This window comes from Colossoma macropomum, unplaced genomic scaffold, assembly GCF_904425465.1.
Source record: "Colossoma macropomum unplaced genomic scaffold, Colossoma_macropomum, whole genome shotgun sequence".
Lineage (NCBI taxonomy): Eukaryota > Metazoa > Chordata > Actinopteri > Characiformes > Serrasalmidae > Colossoma > Colossoma macropomum.
Window position 1 is genome coordinate 19,336,082 of NW_023494806.1, and position 10,924 is coordinate 19,347,005.

Here is a 10,924-nt window from a genome sequence, read left to right on the forward strand (position 1 = left end):
CCAAACCCTAACCTCATAAGATATTTTTTATTTATTTTAAGATGAAGTTGAAAGATTTAGATTTATAATGAGTTTAATTTAAAAATAAAAAAAACTTCATTCAAAATGTCTCACATTTTCATGTCACTACTGAAACACAAAGTGGGTCTTATTTTAGTCACATCCCTACATTTTACACCAGGAAGTGAGACTGCCTTGCTGTCCCTCATGGCTACATGGTGAGCAGTTAGATCCCATTGTTTTGAAGTAAATGTTTTCTGAAAATCAATGTGTAACCTTATGAATCGTTACTACCAAATGTCAATTTTTCGTCAATTAACTGTTTACTTAAACTTTTTAGTGTTTTAATGAAAAATATTATGATTGTAAGTGTGTATATGCAAGTTGTGTATATGTTAGCATTTTTGAGTTTTGCTCAAAATTAGCTAAAACTGTCATTACCAAAACAGTCACAACCAAAACATTTGGTAGTAGTTTCAGTAGCAATATGCTTGTTTTGGTAGTGCCAAAATGTAAAGTTCAGTCATTTGCTTTAATAAAATAACCCTAATTATAGGGTGACTCAAAATGCCAAAATGTGTTTTTAACTCTGACTTTGAATCAATTTGGTGGACTGATCCAAATATCTTTCACTGTTAATGGTGCCCTCACAAAGGAGCCAGTTACAAATTTCCATAAACCTGAAAGGTTGGCTCATCAGACCACAGTACACATTTCCTGCGCATCAGTTTATTTCAAATTATCTTGAGCTCATAAAAGTCATCAGTGTTTCTGTCAATGTTTTTGACATATAATTTTCAGTGTGCATAGTACAGTCTTAACTTGCATTTATGGATGCAGCCGCACACACTGTTTATTGACAATTGTTTGTCAAAGTACTCCTGAGCTCATGTGGTGATAGCCATATGGACAAAAGTATTGTGACACACATTACATCTTCAGGAGTTTTTATGACATCCCATTCTAAATCCATAGGCTATAACAGGTTCCACACTTCTGGGAACGCTTTTTACAAGATTTTGGAGTGTGTCTGCCCATTCATCCAGAAAAGTATTTTTCAGACACTGGTGTTGGATGAGAGGGCCTTGCTCGCAATCTCCATTCTAGTTTATCCCAAAGGTGTTCGATGAGGTCAGGGCTCTTCTGCACCAAACTCACCCAACCATGCCTTTATGGGCCTTGCTTTGTGCACTGTGGCACAATCATGCTGGAACAGAAAAGGGCCTTCCCCAAACTGTTCCCACAAAATAGGAAGCATTAAGATTTCCCTTTACTGGAACTAAGGGGCCTAGGCCAACCCCTGAAAAACAACCCTATAGCGTTATCCTTCCTCTACCAAACTTTACAGTTGGCGCAATGCAGTCAGGCAGGTAATGTTCTCCTGGCATTTGCCAAACCCAGACACATCCATCAGACTGCCAGAGAAATGTGATTCATTACTCCACAGAATACATTTCCACTGCTCCAGAGTCCAGTTGCAATGTGCTTTACACGACTCCATCTGACGCTTGGCATTGTTCTTGGTGATGAAATGCTTGCATGCAGCAGCTCAGTCATGGAAATCTGCAGGTATGGAGTCAGCAGAGCTTTGGCAACTTTTATGCACTATGTGCCTCAACACTCGGCGACCCCGCTCCTAAATGAAACATCTGAATTCAATGATTTTGAGATGTGTCCCAGTACTTTTGCCCATATAGTGTAGAAGCATGCCAGTTTTTAATGTACTGCCGTCTGAGGGATCCAAGATTGGGATCGAAATTGTTTGCACCCAAGTAAGAAAACACTGGTGAATGTTAGAATCTACATGAAAACTGCATAGGTGGGTTTTAAGAAGAAATTTCGGTAACACTTTCTATGAATGTCATGTCTATAAGAATCTATAAACACATTCATAACACATTATAATGCATTCATAAGGCATTATAAACATGGCTATAAGTATTTATAAAAATGCATAACACGTTATAGCTATGTTTATTATGCATTATGAATTGCTGTCATTATGCATTATAAGCTCTGTTTATATGTTATACGTCAATACCAAAGGAATTCAGTCCCAGCTTGCATAGTGTATTATGACTAACAAAGCTGCCTACTTATAAACACACATTGAGCCATGCTATAATTACTTTTAACCACTCATGAATTATATGTATCTTGAGTAGCTTATAGTCATTTATAATGTATTATAACATGTATTTGTACGTTCCAAGTAAAGTGGTAGAATTTCATCATGGGAATAAATTATTAATGACAGATCTATTATATCTTAACTTTAAGTTTTAAGACCTTATGTGAGCTTAAAGTAAAATTACAGAGTTGTACTTTTCATCATGGGAATAGGTATACTAATGACAGATATATGACATTACAACTGTGCTATGATTACTTTTAACCAATCGTGAATTATCTGGCATGTTATAACAGTTTTGATATTTTAACTCAGTTTTAAGACCTTATAAGTTGTGTTTGTGAGCTTAAAGTAAAAGGAGGCATATTTTAAACAAAATAAAGTTTATTTAAACCAATACTAAAATTGTTTAATATCTCAGAATATTAGTAAAGTTCACATTTTCTTAAAAAGATTTAAACTAATGTCGGACGTTTACTGCAATTATTAACAGCTTGAGCACTAAATAATAAACAGTCTGTTGTACTTTATTGGCAAAAAAAGAAAACTACTAAAACCAAACATTTTATGTACCTACTAAGACCAGGGACTGGGAGATAAGTGCTGATTTTTTTCAGCAGTTACACAATGCATATTTCCTAAAGTCATGCAACAGGCGGCCTGTTATGTTAAACCTATGGCGCCTTCCCAGCCAGTACTCCCACTCAATCACCTTCAAATGTTCTTTCAAGAGTTTTGTGGTACAGTTTCCACTCCAGATGCCTCCATACTTCCACTTTAAATGTCTGCCAAGCATGTTCCAAGTGTTGTGTGTGGGCTCTGGTGTTAGGGTCCACAAAGTGTCTTTTGTGGCATACAGTGTGATGCTGAAATCCTGCATTTGTCAGGGCCTGCTGATAGGCTCACCATTCATCTGTGGTTGGCAGGAGGTCTTCTCATGAATGGCCTTTCACCACCTTCAAAACCGGCCTCATTTACTTTGGCCTATGTTAAAAATCTACAAATACATGACTGAATAAATACATTTTCTTACATCTTGCTATCTTAGCTATTCATTTTTCTCACTGCTGAGAGCAATTCCTTTTGTTGCACTCTAGATTTTGCCCTTTTGTTACAACAGCTAACTTGTACTTGATTAGGAGAGTATCTCATTAAAATGATCTATGTTGTTAAAAACAGCAGCATAAGATGGACATTTCGGCATGGTAACACTGCTGCTTTAGCAGAAACGAGTGGACTATGCATTAAGCCAGGGGTTGGCAACCCAAATGTTAAGAAGAGCCATTTTGTCCTTTCAACAAAAATTAAACAACCTTGAGAGCCACAACATTTTATGTCCATTTTATCATCTTGGCTGTAAACATGTCTCAGTATGTGCTAATGTACTAGTATAGGCTAAGAATATAATAGAGACGAAAACAGACTCACTTTGCTCTGCTTTAAACTTTAGCTCAGCTATAGCTGCTTCTTGCATCTCCAGCAGAAAACTTTTCAAAAGTAGAGCAGTTTTTTGTAAAATGTCTCTCAAAGTTTGACTTTTTACGAGGCTGAAGTCGCTTCTCAGCGACTTCAGCTTCGCAACTTTTTAGTGTTTGACAGTTTCTCATTGCAGATTAAACATATCAGGAAATCAGCTGGAGTGATTATAAATGCAAATAAGTCCATTCGTCTCTAAATTATCGATGTTCATCTTAAATCTCTCTCTTTGTCTTTTCGTTAACTACCAGTTAGGTGAGATTGTTGTCGTTGCTTATAGTGACTAGCAGTCTGCGCGCCAACCTTCAGGGTTAAAAGGTAAATTAGTAGTTATACATTAACCCCAGCGTTGAAGACCATTTATTGTTATAACTGTGTTAGAATGATCAGCAGAGCTTTATTTTACTGCTAAGGAGGATTATTTTATTTTTATCTAAAAATCTAATTCTGTGGAGGAGCCATAACAGGGCTCTAAAAGAGCCCCATGTTGCCAACCCCTGCATTACGCCTACCATTGGTATCCGTCGCCTTGAGCCATAGCTCTTAGTCGCTTGGATCTGTTGCACTGACACGTCATATGCCTTTTCAAGATACCCAGTCTCTGCATCCACAAAACTGTCTTCCTGCGATTACTTATAATGTCTTCACGTCGCATTAGGCGACAAATTTCATTCCGCAATAGACACATGAGTGAATACGCACTAAGGGGATAAAACAGGAACAGTCTCTACCTCAAAAGGAAAAAAACCCTACCTAAGGAAGACAGGAAGTTGAACATGTTTTGGCGCGCTAATCGAAAAACATAATCAATGCTCTCAGAGATGTTAGGGTGCTGGGTATTGCACCTGATATATCAGCAGTGACCACATGGACAAACGATAATGATTGCGTTACTTCTCTACGGCAGATAACTTTACCAAGAAAAAGAGGGGAGACACTCATAGCCGTTAAAAGGAGAGGGTGAGTTGGTTATTTAGAATTCACAGCAGTTGTTGAAATTTATGAATTTGTAATCAACGTACATCATACAAACCTATGTTTTTTCTGTTCCCAAAGCAGTTTACACACACCACCAGAGTCACCGCGAAAAACAGAGAATCCTTCACAATCAGGTAGAATGACTTGTTAAATGTGAATGTTGCTTGTGATTAAATAGAGGCTATCTTGAACCAGTTAACAGGATTGCACTGATCATTAATAATAAGATATTAAAATTGTTTTTTTTTTAGGTTTTATAGCTACAAACCTTAAACAAATGTATTGCGAGATTCTACATTTTTAACTGTAACTGTCAGATTATATAATAAAGTTTGTTCATAGCTAACTTACCACAGGCTACTGACCCAAATTTAGGATATTAAACTTAGCTGTGTTCAATAGCCAATTTAGATTGCTAGTTGACACGTCTTGCTAAGCTTAAACGATTGCTGACCAGCAGTGCTTTCCTGTGAAGCTGTTCAAAAGAGCCTTTAAAGATTATTTGTGGGTAAGCTAACATTACAAGCATTAGTAGATCACATTCATTTGCCTAAGGTACTTATTTCTACTGGGTGATGCTGAAGTTTTTTCAAACGAACTAACAGTTATACTCCTGCTAACTTCTGTATTTTTTCTAAACAGCCAGGCACACCAGACCAGGTGCTGTGAACTCTCATTCTAGGACAAATGCTGCTGCTACTGAGGAGAGAGAGGCTATGTGTACTCTAGCTAGCCAGACAGCCAAAAATAATGCGAAAAATGTTTTTTATACAAAAAAGAGTATTGCCTCCTTTGTGATGCTAAAACTGCTTGCTAGTTGGCTAACGTTAACTATCGAAAATTAGCAGACCGTTTTTGCCAGTAGGAGTTGGATCTCTGCATGCTGTGTGACGGGGGGAAGTGGCTGCTCTTGTGGCAGCAGGAAGCAGCCTCTTTGCGGCCACGTCGCGGCCACTTTTATTAGCGGCCGCCATTGAGCAGCCACATCGCGGTCACTTCGCGTCCACTTTTATTAGCGGCCGCCATTGAGCAGCCCCATCGTGGTCACTTCGCGGCCACTTTTATTAGCGGTTGCCATTGAGCAGCCACATCGAGGCCACTTTTATTAGCGACTGCCTCTGAGCAGCCACTTCACAGCCACTTTTATTAGCAATCGCCACTTCTCCGCCACTGTTCCGTCACATTTAGGTTTACATTTACATTTCAAATAAATTGCAATCCATGCAAAAATACATTCCAAACACAAAAATGCATTTCAGAATATATTGCCATTTTAATAATATCGCTAAATATATTTTAAAATGTTAAAATTTATGGGGAAATATTACACATAGAAATGAACTATAGAAAAATACATGTATGTAAATGTATTCATGAAGTACATTTGAAAGTGTATGAAAATTGCCAAAATACTTTCTCCAAGGCACTTTACTGTTTGGAAACGTTTTGTAGTGAATTTGTGTCTCTTGAAATTAATTTGTACACCAGTATCTTAATTGTAAATGTTGGTAAATGGACCTTTAACAGGACAAAAGCAAGTGTTGTAGATATTGATACACTGTGAAAATGTAGTTTGACGATTTGATATCTTGTTTATTTGGCATACATTTTGTGTGAGTGTCTTATGTAATGCAAAGTACAATGCAAAACACAGAATATGTATATTTAGTTACATCTTTAACCTAATTTAAATTTACATACAATTGAAAAATATAATAACAAATACAAATAAATGCATTTTAAATATATATTTTTTTATATATTTAAGAAATAGATTTTTGCCATTTTCATATATTGCACAAAAATATTTTATAAATATATTTGAAATATATATATTTTCTCCTTATGGGAGACTAATCTTAATCTTGCTATAACTCCCTGATAGGCTGATGGCTGCTTCTGTTTAACACTACTCGCACTCTATTTAAGGTAAGCTGAACTAGACCACATATTTTGTTAAACTTGACAGGCAAGGATAATTAAATATTATATTGATGTTCTGTTTTGTAGGCTTATTGCAAATCAGTGGGTTTTTTGTATTTAAATAATAAACTTAAAATGGGTATGGAAATAATGGGTAGGGAAAGCCGTTCAGTTTTATTGTAGAAATTACAACATTAAATATTTAATTGTGTAATGAACATTTCATCTTCTAGATGCTTGCAGTCCCTGTCTTATAAATTAAGAGTCCAAGTGTTTTGCATTTCCTTTCCTATTTTCTTTCTTCTTTTGCTGTAATTGTTTTGGTAATGCTTTGGTGAAAATTAATCACTACATTTGTTAACATTAATAAACCATGAACATCAACATTATTAAGACATAAATAATGTTTACAAAGTATTTAACACTTGTATTAAATTATGTTTGTTAGTGTCAATTAAATAAAGAACACTTGAATTATATAATGTTTATTCTATCTATGACTTTTTTTCACTTTTTAATTTTTTTCTTTCTTTCTTGTTTATATCTTTGGATTTATTAATTTGTCAATAACTCAATACAATTGTATATAGTTAATATTTACTATTTCATTTAATATTTAATGTTTAAGAACTATAATGCAAATTCAATGTTCTTTACAATGTCTTTTTACATGTATTGTGTATTTGTTCATGCCTTTAAATCTCTCACTTCATTCTCAGTTTCAGCCTTTTGAGAATGGGGCTTCTGACTTTGGCCCCCCCCACACCAATCTACCGAACTTCTCAGTTGGCAGAGCTGTTCTGTGAATAGGACAGAACAAATGCACCTGAAAAAAGCAGAAGCACTTCAAAAAATAAAAATAATATAGTGCTGTATAATTCACTGAGTTAAATGAAATGATGGTAAAAGGAAAAAAAAAAAATCCTCCCATCAACCGAACAACCATCACAGGACGAAGTAAATAAGTAAATATAAATTGCCACATCGCTAAATATTCTCTGTACAAAACCAAAATAATACAGCTAATATAACTGCATAGCCCTTTAGTGAGGCTAGATAAATTCATGTCTGCAATGCTTGCAGGATGCAACTTGGAATGTACCGGGTTCCAGTAATTCCTTATCTCCTAATCCCCAAACACTAAGCACTGCAAACGTACAGCCCCAAATCCCTTTAGATAGTGGTGGCTCATGTGACCTCTCATAGTAGCTGTGCAGATGACAAGAAATATGCCCCAGGAGAAGTGGCTAATAAACGTGTCAGGTGCAGAACAGTCGCTAATAAAAGTGGCGGTGAAGTGGCCATGATGTGGCCATGATGTGACCAGCAGTGCTTTCCTGGGAAGCTGTTTAATAGAGTCTTTAAAGATTATTTGTGGGTTAGCTAACATCACAAGCGCTTGTAAGTCACACTATTTAAGGTATTTATTTATACTGGGTAATGCTGAAGTTTTTTCAAATGAACTATACTCCAGCTAACCTGTATTTTTTCGAAACAGCCATGCACACCAGATGAGGTGCTGTGAACTTTAATTCTAGGACAAATGCTGCTGTAACTGAAGAGAGAGAGGGTATGTGTACTATAAAACAATGCTATGTAATGTTAAATATAAATAGCTAGTCATGTTAGTAGAGTAACAACAGTCATAAATTCATAAAACAAACTGTGCTGCTGAAAAATCCAGCTAAGACAAGCTTTTCAATATGACTAAGATGATAGACTAGCTTGATAACCCAGTTTAGTTGACTAAGCTGGTCAACCTGCATGACCAGCTGGATCATTTTAATGAACAGTATAACCAGCATGACCAAGCAAGATTTATCAGTTGCTTAGATTATCATGTTGTTTGAAAGTACTCTGCAATTATATTTTAGATCATAGACATGTGGACACTATGTTGTATTCATCTCCAGTGCCTACCATGCAGCATGAGATGCAACTGCTCAAGCTCCAGCTAGAAGCTGAAAAAGAAAAGGCACGGCTGAGGGATGAGACCATTGCCATGCTAAAAACGTGCCAAAGACTACCTCCAAGAAGAACTAAAAAGGAAAGAAGAATTTGTAAGAGAATTGGTGAAAGGCACAAAGAACTTGCTGGATGTGCCATCAAGTTCGGGTAATCACATTAGTGTTACTGCAGAGTTACTTGAACTTTTTTAAAAACAATGCTAATTTACTTTTCTAACTCCATGTTAACCTACAAAAAACTGTTTTTTTTCAAGTTTGTAAATGTACACTGACAAGTCACCTGATTAGGTTCACCTACCCTTTATTTACACTCAGTGCCCATTTTTATCAGCTCAATTTACCATATAGGAGCACTTTGTAGTTCTACAGTTACAGACTGTAGTCCATCTGTTGCTCTGTATACTTTGTTGGTACTGTTTCACTCTGTTCTTCCGTGATCAGGACCCCCACAGGACCACCACAGAGCAGGAATTATTTGAGTGCTGAGAATGATCCACCTACCAAATAATACCTGCTCTGTTGTGGTCCTGTGGTGGTCCTGACCATTGAAGCACAGGGTGAAAGGGGGCTAGTAAAGTGTGCAGAGAAACAGATGGATTAACGTCTGTAACTGAGGAGCTGTGGTACATACACCTGTATGGCAAGTGATGCTGATAAAATGGACAATTAGAGTGGATTAAAGGTAGGTGAACCTAATGAAGTGGCTTGTCAGTGTGTATGTCCCTGCTTACCGCTCTGTCTTATCAATCTTCCACCTGTCTGTTTTATTTCATGGGAGTCCTCCAGGGTCAGAAGTGACCTGAAGAGAGTCTCACACACTGAAGCTGCTTCCTTCTTTGCCAGTGAGTCCAGCTGGTCAGACTCATCACTGGAAGAAGATTGCAAGAAAACAAAGAGGAGCAAGAAGAGAAGGGCAGCCCCTTGGATGTCTTCAGATCACGGAAGCCCCAGACCTGAGTCCAGCCGAGTCTGAGGTGACTATATTTTGCAGATTTGTAAATAATGCACACACACTACATTAATTAGGAATCTTCCTGGAAATAAAGGCTTTTCAATATGTTGTGTGCTACTTATACAGTAGGCTTGCATTGTACCACTGATCACTGTGAGGTTTCATGGTTTGGCAAATCAAATTTACACAGTTTCCTACTTACCCCAGATGCAGTCAACCAGCCAGGACATGTCTGGAGTCCAAATGTTGCTTCTTTAGTTTAGATCTGGAGCTGCACACCCTAGAACTCAATATCCTGAGAAATAGCCCAAACTGTTTCTGAAAAAATGCATCGCCAAAACTTCTCTCAGCCCACTCAAACCCACTCAACAGAGCTAAATTAAGATCTGACAGAACACAGTATGACCTACTGTGAACAATAACAATTAATAAATAATTTCACCTAATTAAACTACACCACAACTAGCAGCCAATTCTGACACCAGTAGGGCCAGAGGACTGATCTTGGATCAAATTCCTGTCATTGCAACTAAAACTGATTCTAGATCAACACCCCTACACTGCAACAAAAATGATGTTTTGGAAATTTAAATTATCTTAAATCTAGTCAATATATTTCTAATTTTGAGGTTGCTGTAAGCTTATTATGAGATAATCTAGATTATTTCTAAATGTGTGATACTTGTTTTAGGGAAATTTTGTTAAGAAAAATTATTGGCAGATAATTTTGCATGTATCAAGCATATTTCTTAAAAGAAGCAACATAATCTGCCAATGTAGTGAGATAATTTTGCTTGATACAATCACTTAAAACAAGTAAAAGTTGTCCAGAAATAAATAACATGATCTCATAATAAACTACAATCTCAACATGTAAAATATTACATATATTGACTAGATTTAAGATACATTAATTTGTCAAGAAAGCATTTTTGCAGTGTATTTTTAAGGTAGTTTGTAAATACAGATCTGTTGTCCTAAATTCAGCAACATCATGAGTTTTGTTCATTTTTATTGTTCACTGTAACTAATACTGTGTCATAAAACACACTGACTAGTCTGTGAGACCTGAATTAAGATCTGGATGCTGTTTAAACAGGTTAAGAAATGTTTTGGTGATTTTACAAAACTGTTGGGCTATTTGGGTGACTATTGAGTTTTAAACTAAAGAAATAAAGTTTGGACACCAAACATGTCTTTACTAATGAACAAATATTGGGGACATTGGAAAATTGTGTAATTGATTTCTGTGCCAAACTATTAATTTATTCGGGCATCTGGTTAATTAGTATAGTGAATAGATACATAGACAACTATTGTGACTATTGTGATAGTTTAGCTTAAGCACTCTGCTGCAGTTGTTGTTAGTCCTCGTCCTGAAATAAGCACCACCCTGCATGTTTGAATGTTTTCTGGATCTAACACACATACATCAAGTCAGGAAAGGCTTGTTACTTAGCTGAGGAGTTGAATCACATGGGATTGTAAGACTAAAAA